This window comes from Chanodichthys erythropterus, chromosome 8 (genome assembly GCF_024489055.1).
Source record: "Chanodichthys erythropterus isolate Z2021 chromosome 8, ASM2448905v1, whole genome shotgun sequence".
NCBI classification, from domain to species: domain Eukaryota; kingdom Metazoa; phylum Chordata; class Actinopteri; order Cypriniformes; family Xenocyprididae; genus Chanodichthys; species Chanodichthys erythropterus.
Window position 1 is genome coordinate 29,102,457 of NC_090228.1, and position 14,095 is coordinate 29,116,551.

Below are 14,095 nucleotides of genomic sequence, written 5' to 3' on the forward strand. Positions count from 1 at the left end.
AAATTGGTTTAATACTGCAAAATACACTCAATATTACAGTCACTCCATTTGCCATCTAGAATAAAAGAAAAACATTTGTAAACATCTTTACTTGGATCCTTGTTTTCTTGCTCTACGTCATCAATGCAAGAACAGAGGATGCATGAAAGTACCCGGATGTGTTCTTGATATCGAGGATGCATCATGTCCCTACTCTGAACATATTTGAATAATCGAATATTCATGTCCAGCCCTAGACTAAATACAGCAAAGATACTGAAATTGTATCTGTAGATTCTGTCATTCCCTTCTAGGCAAAACCTCTCCATCAGCTGAAGGCACCACCACTAGCGAATCATTGGCACCTCCTCCTAAAAACACACACAAAAATAAAAATAAAATACACATACCAGTATTTTGATGGCATACTCGTGTAAAAATCCAGCTTACCTCAGTGAATGTTAATGGGCATGAGGTACAGGTACTGAGATCATACTGTGAAATACAAGGAAGACTTTGATTTTATCATCTAACAGCTTTGATAAATTAAACATTCTTGCATCAGCATGTAGACAGCACAGGAATTATCTGAATGCTGTTGAGGAAAAAAAAAACGGAGAAGGTTTTAAATTTCATATAAAAACAACTGCTAGCTTGTTTAAACGTGTACACATACATACTTAAATGGTTAGTTCACCCAAAAATTCTGTCATTAATACTAATTCATACTCATTAATACTCTCATGCTGTTCAACACCCATAAGACTTTCGTTTATCTTTAGAACACAGCATCCGTAAGAGGTTTGTTCTCGTGCATCAGGTTTGGTTAAAGAATTAGTCCACTTTTTAATAAACTTTTCCTAATAATTTACTAACCCCCATGTCATCCAAGATGTTTATGTCTTTCTTTATTCAGTCGAAAAGAAATGAAGGTTTTTGATGAAAACATTTCAGGATTTTTTTCCATATAGTGGACTTCAATGGCCTCCAGACGGTTGAAGGTCAAAATTACAGTTTCAGTGCAGCTTCAAAGGGCTTTAAACAATACCAGACGAGGAATAAAGGTCTTATCTAGCAAAACAACCTGTCATCTGTCACTATTCAACTTACAGAAAAAAAAAAAAAAATTATACTCTTATAAAAAAGTATACTCTGCTCAATCCTAGGATCTACTCAGCACCTGGTATACGCACTGAGGAGGCTGTGCGCTGAGGAACCCTGAAACGGGGAGCACAAACCAGCCTGGGGGCTGGTCTCAACGGAAGACTTCATAGAAGTCTTTAACCAATGACCAGCTTAGGGAGCTAAGCACAATTACACAACCGTTCCAAAAGGGGAGTATGAAGCTCACCTAACAGACCATACTGTAGGCACATAATCATGAAGGCCAGAAAGTGGTCTGCAACATGATTAAAGTTCAGCAAAAAGAACCACACGTTACACCAGAATATAAATCATATAGTGGTATTCCAATGGCGGCCTACAAGGCTGCGCACCTCAAAATGAGCTTGCTGAGAGCTAGAATGACCACAAATCTTTAGTAACTGACAGTGTCCACATAACAGTCCATCCAACACAATCCAGCGAACAGTGTACTTGGTAAAAGCACCTTTTAAGGAAGGCCATGCGGGGCCTATAACCTCAGCCAGACACGTGGCATCAGCTCGTGGCAGTGTTTTCAAGCCCCATGCGGAACAAATAACTGGCCTACCAAGGAGGTTAATAAGTCGCCTGGGAGCCCTGGCCAACCAGCGGCATAATACAACAAAATGCCAGCATTTCCCAAAGGAGGCCCAGAGGAGCCTCACACACGGCACCAGCTAGTGGCCACTAAAGTTCTAGGAGCAAAATAGAACCAGGTTACTAAGGAGGTAACTACTTAGCTCAACTAGAGCTAAAGGAGAGACCATGCTCAAGGAAGTAGTAGAAATGTAGAAAACCCAAACAACAGAATGGTTTAACACAAGAACTCACCCTGAGAGGCAAGCCACTCAGAAACGTACTTGGTAAAAGCACCTTTTACTCTCGAAAGTGAGAGGATTACACAGCCGAACTCCAGCGTGATTCACAGGAGGCCTGTAAGGCCTACGACTTGAAACAACACGTGGCGTCATCTAGTGGCAATCACAACCCATCCATGGTGATGAGTCACATAAAAACTAACACAAAACTGTGCCAACATGCAAACTGAAAGGAGGCCTTGGTGGGGCCTTCAACTCCAATAGCACATGGCATCAGCCAGTGGTAGTTTCATGACCGAACCAGCCAGCAGGCCAAGTACTTGGTAAACCACCTTAACTCTTAAACAAGAGGAGTACACACTCCGCCACAATACTCTACGAGAGGCCTGACCACCAATGCCCATAAACACAAGCCACAACTAGAAGGAGGCTAAACAACAAAGAGCCAACAACTTCTACAGTTAAAGGTAATATAGCTACTGTGGCAATGATCACATAGTGGTAGCTAACAGAGATCAAACCAAAAGTACGACTCTCTACACTCAACCTGAGTGTGCAATCCAACAGGTGATGCACTCAGTGAAACACATAAACCCTAGCCGGGTACAAAAAACACCACTTCCTTAAATAGAGGCTAACAACAGCCTACTATTATGAGAAAAGGTGCTAACCTGTGGCAGCACTAGAGTAAAGCTCACATATGTAGGGCAAAAAGGGCCGTGGACTGGAAGTTCCAGTTGCTGTTCTGAGCTTGACTCGAGGCGTGCATTTTGCTGATTAATTTCACAACTTCTTAACTGCATAACTCTATGGTTTCTGTGGCATGAAAACCGACGAATAACTATGTTGATTTCAATCATCTTGTGCTATATCCTAACAAGTTGTGATGTTGACAATCACTCTTGTACGCTCTCTGGACAATTAGATTTTGGTTTTCACATGCACTGGCCAAATGAGACTCATACTGGGAGATATACCTGTGTTCTATTGTCCGTGAATGACAGTCAGAATTTATGTGTGTTAAATAATCAACACATGGTTTTGATGAAGTTTTACCATCATGTTTCTCACTATGTTATGCCCTGTTTTTTCAACATGTAACATCAACGAAAGGGATTCTTTACCTAGATCAGATTTGGGCAAAAGTATGATAATGTTGCTGCTACTGATCTCAGGAAATGTTGCACTAAATTCAGGTCCACAAGATGTTACAACTACTTATTCTATGTTACAACTACTTATCTTATACTCCGGCAGATTTTAAAATCAGATCTGGGAAAGGTTTTGTTAATTTGAATGTACAAAGTTTACTCCCTAAAATGGATATGGTGCGTGTATGGGTAAAGAACACTGATGCTGACGTTTTGGTAATTTCTGAAACTTGGCTTAATAAATCAATTTCAGATCAGGTTATTATTATTGAAGGTTATAATGTTTTTAGAATTGATCGGCCAAAAAGAGGGGGTGGATTAGCGATTTACATTAAAAAAAATAAGTGCATGGTATTTTTGTTGCTATCCAAGTCAATAACAGATTTTATGTCACAGTTGAATTTTAAGGAATTAATATTAATTGGAGATTTTAATTTGGAATTGGCTACAGCCTTTATCTGCTGAAATAAAGTTTGTGATACCTTTAACATTTCGCAATTAGTAAATACACCAACAAGGTTAAATTTAAAAAACCCAGATAAATCATCACTTCTCAATTTAAGTTTTACAAATGCACCATATAGATATTCAACAGCATCTGTATTTGCGCAAGATATGAGTGATCATTGTGCTGTTGGAATAGTAAGAAATGCAAAACTTCTATCAAAATAAAACCGCAGGCGTTGTATGTCTCAGTTTAGTGAGCAAGGCCTTGCTCTCTTTGACTGGGAGAAAATTTCATTGATTCCTGATTATTGAGTGTGCCTGGAAGTATTTTAATGAAGGGCTCACCACTATTATAAATTGACATGCACCTTTTAAAAGATATATCATTAAGGGTCGAGATAACCCCTGGTTCTCACCCATATTATCAAATTTGATTCATGAGCGGGATGTCGCCTGGGCAAGAGCAAGGCATTCCAACAAAAATCCGATTGGCTTTGTTTCAGAAAATTATGAAATAGATGCGCTGTGATGATAAGGAAAGCTAAAGCTGATTACTTTTTAAAGGGGACCTATTATGCAAAATTCACTTTTGCATGGTGTATGGACATAAATGTGTGTTGGCAGTGTGTGTACACAACCACCCTATAGTGATAAAAATCCAGCCACTCATTTTTTTAATCCCCATAAATTATAAGCAGTGTCTCAGAACAAGCCGTTTCCAGATCCCTGGCAGTGTGACGTCACATTAGCCACAGGCCCCGCCCACGAATGTTAACAGACAGACCGATTTAACATAGAACCGCCCTGAGCGAGTTCACAGCAAGTTTACACAGTCTGCCATTGCTGCACTGATGATAATGTCTCCCAAGCGTTTTAGGTGTTCTGCAGCTGGATGGATTAATCCACATAACTCTCTCCATTTACTCCCTAAATCTGAGCTGCTGAAAACAAGGTGAATTAACTTGGTTTTACAGAAAATGCTCCCTCAGTTCTGTCGAAATTCGTTTATTATCTGCGTGAATCATTTCACACCGGACTGCTTAGTTAACGAATATCAATACAATGGGACAATACAAAACAGAGACTGTGCTAGAAATATGCTACTCAAGGAGGATATACAAGTAAAAACTGTTCGTGATCCAGCTTACAGTCTCCAGAGTGATACTGGATATGGCAGTAATGAAGGTGAGAGCACTTTAGAGAGAGAATTATACTGCACTTTATGTCAGAATGATTGATTTATGGCACCCCATAAAAATATTCCCTCCACCCCTCCCACCGGACTGGACACCTGTTTTGGCCACCTGTTTTTGTCCTCCCCCCCACTACCCCCACTAAGGAATTTATGACTGTGTTTTGGACTTTGTGTGTTTTTGAAGTGAGAATGTTTGAAAACGATCAAAAAGTATTCAAAAATGGTGCTTAAAACTTTAAAATGTAAAAGTGTATCGGGGTGACAGACATGGGTTTTAAGGGATGTTTTTATTAAAGAAAGTTTTTTTTTCACATATTTGAATGTTTTTAAAAAGACATTAATGAATTGTACAATTAAAACACAAAGACAATTTAAAATGTTGTTAGATTTTCTGAAACAAAAGTATCAAACAAATGCATTAACATTAAGTGTATTAAACAATAGTTGTTAAAAGACAAATGGGGTTTTCAAGCAAAACACTTCTAACATTTACTGTTAACGTTTTAGCAAAAAATAATTCTTACACTGATCCGTGAAACACGTCCTTTCTCATCACTGGCAAATTCAGAATGAAGGCAGAACGGCCTGTGAAAACGCTCCTGAGTCTCCGCCCCTAACACGCCTCCAAACATCGATGTCATCCTCCCCTAACAGGCCCACCTCAACACCGAAAGATAGAATGTGTATATTTAAAAAGCCCAGTTAAATAATTAAACACAAGATTTTAACAAAAAGTATCAAACAAACGCATTAGCATTAAGTATATTAAACAATAGGAGTAGTGATATGATGCAGCTTGTGTCAAAATGATTGATGATGACCTTTGACCTCTGTGACCCCTGTGACCACAACTCACGTAACTCAGAACGAGGGCTCAACATTACTCTTGTTTAGTTTAAGTCGTATCTTTGAGAAAATCACACATTTTTAGAGAGAGAGAGAGAGAGATCAGACGTTCCTCTGTGCTGTTTCCATGAAAAAAAATTATCTTGTGCTAATATTTAATTTTACTCATTATTTCAAAGCATGATTTTACTTTAAACTTCAAATAATAAAAAAAGTGGTCATATGTTGTCATGCTATTTTGCTGTGCCTGAACTCTGCATCTGACATTCTGTACTATCTATGATCTAGAATGGCACAAGTGTGCATTTGTCACTGTGGAAACATATACCCTTCACTGAAAATATACAAAAATATATATTATCTACTCAAAATAATATCTACACATGTACAATTTAAAAAAATATCTGTGTGTCACACTGATGACACTAACAGGAAGGATGCCATTTGACCCCCAATGATTTAAAGTGACCCTATAAACAACATTTCTTCAACTGAGTGAATCCACACATGCCAGGGTCTTTCAGAAGATGTGACTCCACAGGGTTCAGTCGGTCCCCTGAGATTGTTTAATTTCCCTTAAAAACCAAAGATTAGGCCAAACCCCTACCAGACATGCCCACATCAGACTCTGCAGTAGAAAACGTGCTTGCTGTTAAAACCTAGTATATCTGTTAAATATGTTTCTTTGTTTTAAAAACCACACATTTCTTATTTCTATAAAGTTTCAATTCCTAGTAAATATAAAACAAAAGAATAATGACAAAATATTTTTGCTGCAATGTTTTTAACAATTAGATATTACACAGTTCCTCACACAATGAAACTGTTAAGGATAGCCAAAGGCTCATGACAATGGATGAAAACCTTACAAACGTAAGATAGTTTTACCAAAAATAAAATACTGCGTTACATTTGTTAAAAAAGTTAAAGCAAACATATATTCATACCCGTTTGTTCTGACACAATGCCATTCTTTGTTTTATAAAATGTGCTTTTATTATTTCTACATACTACTTTCATCGGCCTAATAAATATGAAGTTAATACATGATGAAACAAGAATATCAGGCTACCAAATACTTTTGATACAATGTTTTTAAGATTTTTGTTTGTTTGTTTTGTTTTTTAAATATGACTAAACCACATTATTTTTTTCTTTTGACAGACTATTAGACAAAAATCATTTTCCCAGTGGTGTTGAAATAGGACTTATTTCAAAGTTTGAGACATGCTACAATCATGTGATACAAGGATCTGACTGAAGATTCATAATAAACAAAGAAAAGAATAGGTCATTTTCACTTGTGAACATGAATTATACACACTTTCAACTTGTATTATACGCTATTTGTACGTTAGTACCCATTATTCACACCATTTGAAAGGTTTCAGTAAAGCTTTGAAAGATGAAAGCTATGATTTCATTCAGTTTGAGGAGGGTAATCAAAGTCACACACTGTAGTAAAGCTATAGATATATCTCAAACATGATCTTTGAACAAATTATGTGAGCACAATAAATTCTCACATCTAAATTCAAGAAGAAAGAAGCGACATCATGTAAGAAAAAGTGTCATACTGCATACAGAAGTCCACTCTTGATTTATTGTGATAGGCATTTTTACCCCCTTCACTGGTCTTAGTCACATTATAAAGACTATCAAGATCACTGGTAGCATTTTATTCATCAGTCTGTGTATGTTCTTAGCCGAATACTCCTCTCTGGTTGCTTTCAGTGAAGGTTTTTGCAAATCATCACATGTGATGAACACAGAACCATTCATTTAAGCATCTTTTTAGTTGTATGACTGAACTTTTGACAAAACCGATTCTTTTTAACAATTCATTTCTTTCAACATCCCAGCATGACGTTAAAGAATACGTGTATTATAGTATACAGTTTTGTTAGAGTCTATGCAATGCTGTTGTAATGCAAGCTCATTTGAGAACTATAACATTGCATACCCTTTTAAAGAAGAAATTCAAACAATCATTATACAGGAATTATACGTACACAATTTATGTGTGTACGACATATAAGATACATTTAGCTATAATGAAAGAACAAAAGATTGTAATTTGTAAATGCCATTTTTCCACTAGCAGATGACACTGTTTACAATTTTTAGTAGTTTGTCTATATGTACAGTTTTAGATAAAGACTGCTCTCTGAGTTTGGTCAAACATGCAGCTACTCGCAGGACCTTTTCTGATATCATATTTACTATGCCTGAATAACTTTTCCTGTTTTTATTTCATTTTAATGTATTTTATCTTGTTATTTCTTTTATATATTTTTAATGCATTTTAAATATTGCTGTCTGTTTGAAAAAGTTGGGAGAATTAGGAAGAAAGCATTTGTGATTAGGTTAAAATTTGGTAAATTTGGACAAACCATGGGGAAATTTGAGCTGTGATGGATGATTAAGATATCTCTGGATTACAGTCAGTACACTTTCCAAAGGGGAAATTTCCAAAGGGGAAATTTGAACTGTGTTGCATAGATAAGATATCTCCGGAAGGGGGATTAGGGCTGTGTGGCGCAGTTTGAGGTGTCTTGGCAAAAGAGGAGATTGAAACTTTGTTTATCAGTTTGAAGTGCCTTACAGGTCGCTAGAGAGCGGTCCTGTCGTGTGAGGTTTAGATCCACTCTGACGGACAACAACAACAACACAAAACTCCCTAAGACTTCCTAGCTCTTCCATCCAGATAGCAAAATTATCTGTTTTACTGTTATTCCTTATGTTTTATCTTTATTATTCTTCTTTATGTAAAGCACTTTGAATTACCATTGTGTATGAAATGTGCTATACAAATAAAATTGCCTTGCCTTGCCTTGAATGCTACCCTACGTTCCCTTTCGATACTTCACTCGTACTGCGTATGGGGAAAGGTCTCCCTTTTTCCCCGCTGCTGAAGCCTTTTTCAATAACGCAGTGTAACTGCATCGTCATTGGTTCACTCATAGACAAGTTGTTGAACCAATGACGGCGCGGCATAGCTGCGCGGCCTATGGCGACAAAGCGCGCGAATATTCCCTCCGAAATGGGCGGGGTTAGGGGCTATATAAGCAGGCGTTTCGCCATAGGATTTCAGTTTTTCTCCTTCAGCGACGACCTCTACTTCTCTTCGCTGATCTCCGCCTGAAGCCGAAGAAGCTCGCCGCCTTCCTGACAGCTCTCGCCGTCGTCTGAAGAGGCTCCCGCAGCGGACTCGCCGGTTGAGGACAGCGCCGTCGTCGAGCCGCCGCCTCCCGCTTCCCGCTCCCGGCCGCTTCCTGAGAGCTTCACCCGCGGCCCTCGCCGCTCTACAAAGAGCCACCCAACTGCCGTTTTCACGGCACCGGCATCTCACGATGCCCCGTCACTCATGTGCTACGTGCAGGGCCCCCCTGCACGACAGCGATGGACACAGCGAGTGCGTCGCCTGCCTGGGCAAGCCCCATGCGGACGGCGCGCTTGCTGGAGACTCATGCCCACACTGCGAGTGCATGAGTCTCAGTTCCCTGCGCTCGCGGGTCGCCTTCTTCACGGATGGCGATCTCGCCGCTCACGCCCTCCCATCTCCTTCCTCCCGCGAACCGGCCAGGAAGAGACAGCGGGGTAGAGCGACTCAGCGCCCGGAGTTAGGCGAGCTCACGCCGGCCCAGCCCCCGCGTGCCTCGTCTTCTCCTCCGAGGGAACTCTCTCCCGTCTTGTTCTCTCGCCCTGAGCAGCGTCCCTCTGCCGAAGCAAGTGACCTCGTCTCATTCGGAGGAACAGACGACGAGCAGGATGACTCCATGTCACTTGCGGCTTCCGAAGCGGAAGGATGGGCTGGCGAGCCGGATGACCCCGCTCCCCCGCCTCCCTTGGAGCCCATTGAGCACGGCCAGGGCATGGATGCCGAGCTTTTCCGCATCCTGTCCAGAGCCGTGGAAGAGCTGGACCTCGAGTGGGCCCCTCCAGAGGAGCCGTCTCGCAGCCGCCTGGACGAGTCGTTCCTGCCAGGCCGCCGCCAAGCACCTCGCCAGCGCTCAGCGCCCTTTTTTCCTGAGGTCCACGAGGAGCTCACGAAGTCGTGGCGCGCTCCGTATTCCGCCCGCCTTCACACAACGCACCGCTCCGCCCTCACCGCCGTCGATGGCGCCGAAGAGAAGGGATACGAGCACCTGCCACCCCTAGACGAAGTGGTGGCTGCTCACCTCTGCCCTCCCGCGGCTGTGGGATGGAAGACTAAGAGGGCCCTTCCTTCCAAGCCCTGTCGGACCACCTCTACTTTGGCTGGACGGGCTTACACCTCGGCGGGCCAGGCTGCCTCCGCGCTCCATACAATGGCCATATTTCAGGTCTTCCAGGCCAAACTCCTCCGCTCGCTGGACGAGTCTGGAATTGACGCGCCGGCTTTCAAGGACCTTCGCAGCGCCACCGGCCTTGCCCTGCGAGCCACGAAGGCCATGGCCCAGGCCATTGGGCGTTCCATGGCCAGCCTGGTAGTGTTGGAGCGCCACCTGTGGCTCTCCAACATAATGGAGATCAAGGACCTGGACAAGGCGGTCTTCTTAGACGCCCCGGTCTCTCTCTCTGGTCTCTTCGGGCCTGCAGTGGACGGCTTCACCGAGCGCTTTACTGCTGCGCAGAAATCGTCTCAGGCTATGAGGCATTTCCTGCCGAAGCGCTCCAGCTCTGCTTCTGCGTCCAGCCGCCCCAGGACTGCGCCGGCTCAGCAGAACAAGCCAGCTCCACCCGCAACACAGGCAGCGCCACCCAAGGAGCATCGCCAGCGCTCGCGCCCTGCGAAGCGCCCTCCCTTCCCGAGACGCCAGGGACCCCGGCCCAAGATTGTGCTGGACCCGGTGCCTCCGAAGTCGTCCTGATTCGTCAGGAAGGAAGAGGATGGGGGATCGTCCCGTTGCGACCGGACCGCCCCAAAAGCTCCCACGAGTAATTTCCCCTCCGCCTCGTTTAATTCCGGGCGTGGGAAACATGCTCCAAGTGACAGCTGGGCCCACACCTGTTGCGCCCACTCCAAACGCCGTTTTCACGGCGAACAATATTTTACCTCATCTAAAAAAGAGCAAATTTCCTCTTCCACCCCTCTCGGTGTACGACCCCCTCAACGGCGGTCTGTCACCCGATATCATTCAACCCCTTGCCACTCGGGCCGAGGCCTGGCAGGCCATCCCCGATGTGTCAGAATGGGTTATGGGGATCGTAACCCAGGGCTACTCGCTCCAGTTTGCACGTCGGCCCCCTCGCTTCGGCGGGGTGCTTCAAACCTCGGTCAATCCGGACGACGCGCATGTCCTCCGAGCCAAAGTTATGACGTTGCTAAGAAAGGGAGCTGTGGAAATAGTTTCCCCGACAGAGAGCGAGTCAGGCTTTTACAGCCGCTACTTTCTGGTCCCCAAGAAGGATGGTGGTCTCAGACCCATTCTAGACTTCAGACTTTTGAATCACTCCCTCATGTGACGGAAGTTCAAAATGCTGACGCTGAAACAGATCCTCGCGCACATTTGCCCCGAGGACTGGTTCTGCTCGCTGGACCTGAAGGATGCGTATTTTCACATCCAGATAGCCCCCCGTCACAGACGATTCTTGAGATTCGCATACGAAGGAGTGGCCTACCAATATACGGTCCTGCCCTTCGGGCTGTCTCTGGCTCCTCACACTTTCACCAAGTGCATGGACGTGGCGCTTTCCCCTCTGAGGCAAATGGGAATCCGGGTAAATTATCTCGACGACTGGCTCATTCTAGCCCGTTCACGAGCCGAGCTGGAACACCACAGATCCGAAGGACGGTGCTCTCAACGGACACTTCCAACTCGGGTTGGGGCGCTGTGTGCGAGGGCAGACTGGCCTTCGGCTCGTGGAGTCACAAGGAAAGCCGTCTACACATCAACTGTCTAGAGATGCTAGCAGTGATGAAGGCCCTTCAGTCTTTTCAGGCTCACTTGACAGGACGTCATGTTCTAGTCCGATCGGACAGTATGACAGTGGTGTCATATTTAAACCACCAGGGCGGTCTCTCGTCCAGCCGCTTATGCGCTCTGGCGAAACGTCTTCTGGAATGGGCTCTTCTGAGGGTTCAGTCGCTCAGAGCGACTCATGTTCCTGGCAGGAACAATCTGGGCGCAGACATGTTGTCACGGAGCAACATCCCCTCCGACGAGTGGATGCTCCACCCCCAAGTAGTCCTCAAGATTTGGGAGTTCTTCGGGAGGGCAGAGATAGACCTCTTCGCCTCAGAAGACAACTCTCATTGCCCAACATTTTTCTCAAAGGAAGTCGATGCTCTGGCCCATACATGGCCCAGCACGCTCCTTTACGCCTTCCCTCCGATCGCACTGATCCCTCAGGTCATCAGGCGCATCAGAGAAGACCAACACAGAGTCCTTCTGGTGGCCCCGCTCTGGAGGAACCAGGTTTGGTCCTCGGAGCTGTTCAAGCTCTCCCTGAGAGCCCCGTGGCCAATTCCCCTGAGACGGGACCTCCTCTCTCAGGCAAACAGAACAATCTGGCACCCACAGCCGGAGCTTTGGGCTCTGCACCTCTGGTCCCTCGATGGGAGCCGACCAGCCTCCCCGGGGACGTCCTAAATACCATTTCTCAGGCTAGATCCCCGTCCATGAGACACCTCTATGACCAGAAATGGTCTGTCTTTGTTGATTGGTGTTCCTCACGCAACATAGACCCTGTGGAGAGTGACGTATCCTTCATACTGTCTTTCCTCCAAGAACGCTTGGAAATGGGGCGCACCCCTTCTACTCTTAAGGTTTACGTAGCAGCCATTGCGGCCTTCCATGCTCCCATTGCTGGCCAATCAGTGGGACGTAACGGCCTTGTAATCTGTTTCCTGAGGGGTGCTAGGCGATTGAATCCTCCTCGTCCCCTCACCGTTCCCACTTGGGACCTCTCACTGGTCCTCAGGGCCTTAAAGGGAACCCCCTTTGAGCCAATGGGTTCAGCCGATCTCAGGCCCCTAACGCTAAAGACCACTCTGCTGTTAGCACTGGCATCGGTTAAGCGCGTTGGCGATTTGCAGGCCCTCTCTGTGAGCCCTGCATGCCTTGAATTTGGGCCTGGAGACTCGAAGGTCGTTCTGAAACCTAGGCATGGCTACGTTCCTCAGGTCATCTCGCTTTCTACTCTTCCTCCGTCGGCGGATGAACGAGAGCTGGAGCTACTCTGCCCAGTCAGGGCATTGAGAACCTATGTGGAGCGATCGCAGCCTTTCAGGCAGTCGGATCAGCTCTTTGTTTGTTTTGGTGGCCGCACCAAGGGGTCTCCGGTCTCAAAACAGCGCCTTTCCTGTTGGATAGTGGACGCTATTAACCTGTGCTACTCCTCACTGGGTGCGGACTGCCCCATAGGAGTCAGGGCCCACTCCACTAGAGGAATGGCTTCCTCGTGGGCTTGGTCCAACGGAGTTTCCATTCAAGACATCTGTGAGGCGGCCGGCTGGTCTTCGCCGTCCACTTTTGTCAGATTCTATCATCTCGATGTCCCGATCTTGCAAGCTCGGGTTCTTTCAGTGTGATTAAGCGCCCTCTGGTGAGTTCCGCCTCACACAACCCCAGGAATTATTTCCTTAAGTGTAACTAGGGTTCGGTTAAGGCTTTGCCTTCTCGCTTGTCTTTTTGGACCCCCTCCCATGTGTCCAAATACAGGCTATATCGTTCCCAGCCGTGGCACGGCGTGGTTGAATTCGTTCCCCATACGCAGTACGAGTGAAGTATCGAAAGGGAACGTACTCGGTTACTAACGTAACCTCGGTTCCCTGAGATACGGAACGAGTACTGCGTCACTTGCCGTGCCACGAGGCTGCGGCTTCAGGGTCGTCGCTTCAGTCGATTATACTGAAATCCTATGGCGAAACGCCTGCTTATATAGCCCCTAACCCCGCCCATTTCGGCGGAAATATTCGCGCGCTTTGTCGCCATAGGCCGCGCAGCTATGCCGCGCCGTCATTGGTTCAACAACTTGTCTATGAGTGAACCAATGACGATGCAGTTACACTGCGTTATTGAAAAAGGCTTCAGCAGCGGGGAAAAAGGGAGACCTTTCCCCATACGCAGTACTCGTTCCGTATCTCAGGGAACCGAGGTTACGTTAGTAACCGAGTACGTTTTTTGTTTTTAACAAACCGCATCACTTTAAAGTTGCATGATGTGAAAGTGTTACATGTGTGTGAAAAAACTGTTTACCTCCCACGTTTCATGTTTTTAAATTTTAAAGCACATAGTTTTAAACAGTTTCAATATACTTTACTCCATATATAAATTCCCCCCAGTGGGAGAGGTGGATGATGAGGTGATCAAAGAGTGAATAAATCAATTAATGAACTCAAATTAATAAACAGTTAATGAACTAAAGAATGTTAAAACATCATTTATAAGCGTTATTTTATTTTATTACCATTTAAATGTGCATCTCTGCTCTCATCTATCCCTCCGGTGTTGGGGGGGCGTGTTAGGGGCGGAGACTTGGGACCGATTTCACAGGACATTCTGACTTCATTCTGTATTTGACAACGAAGA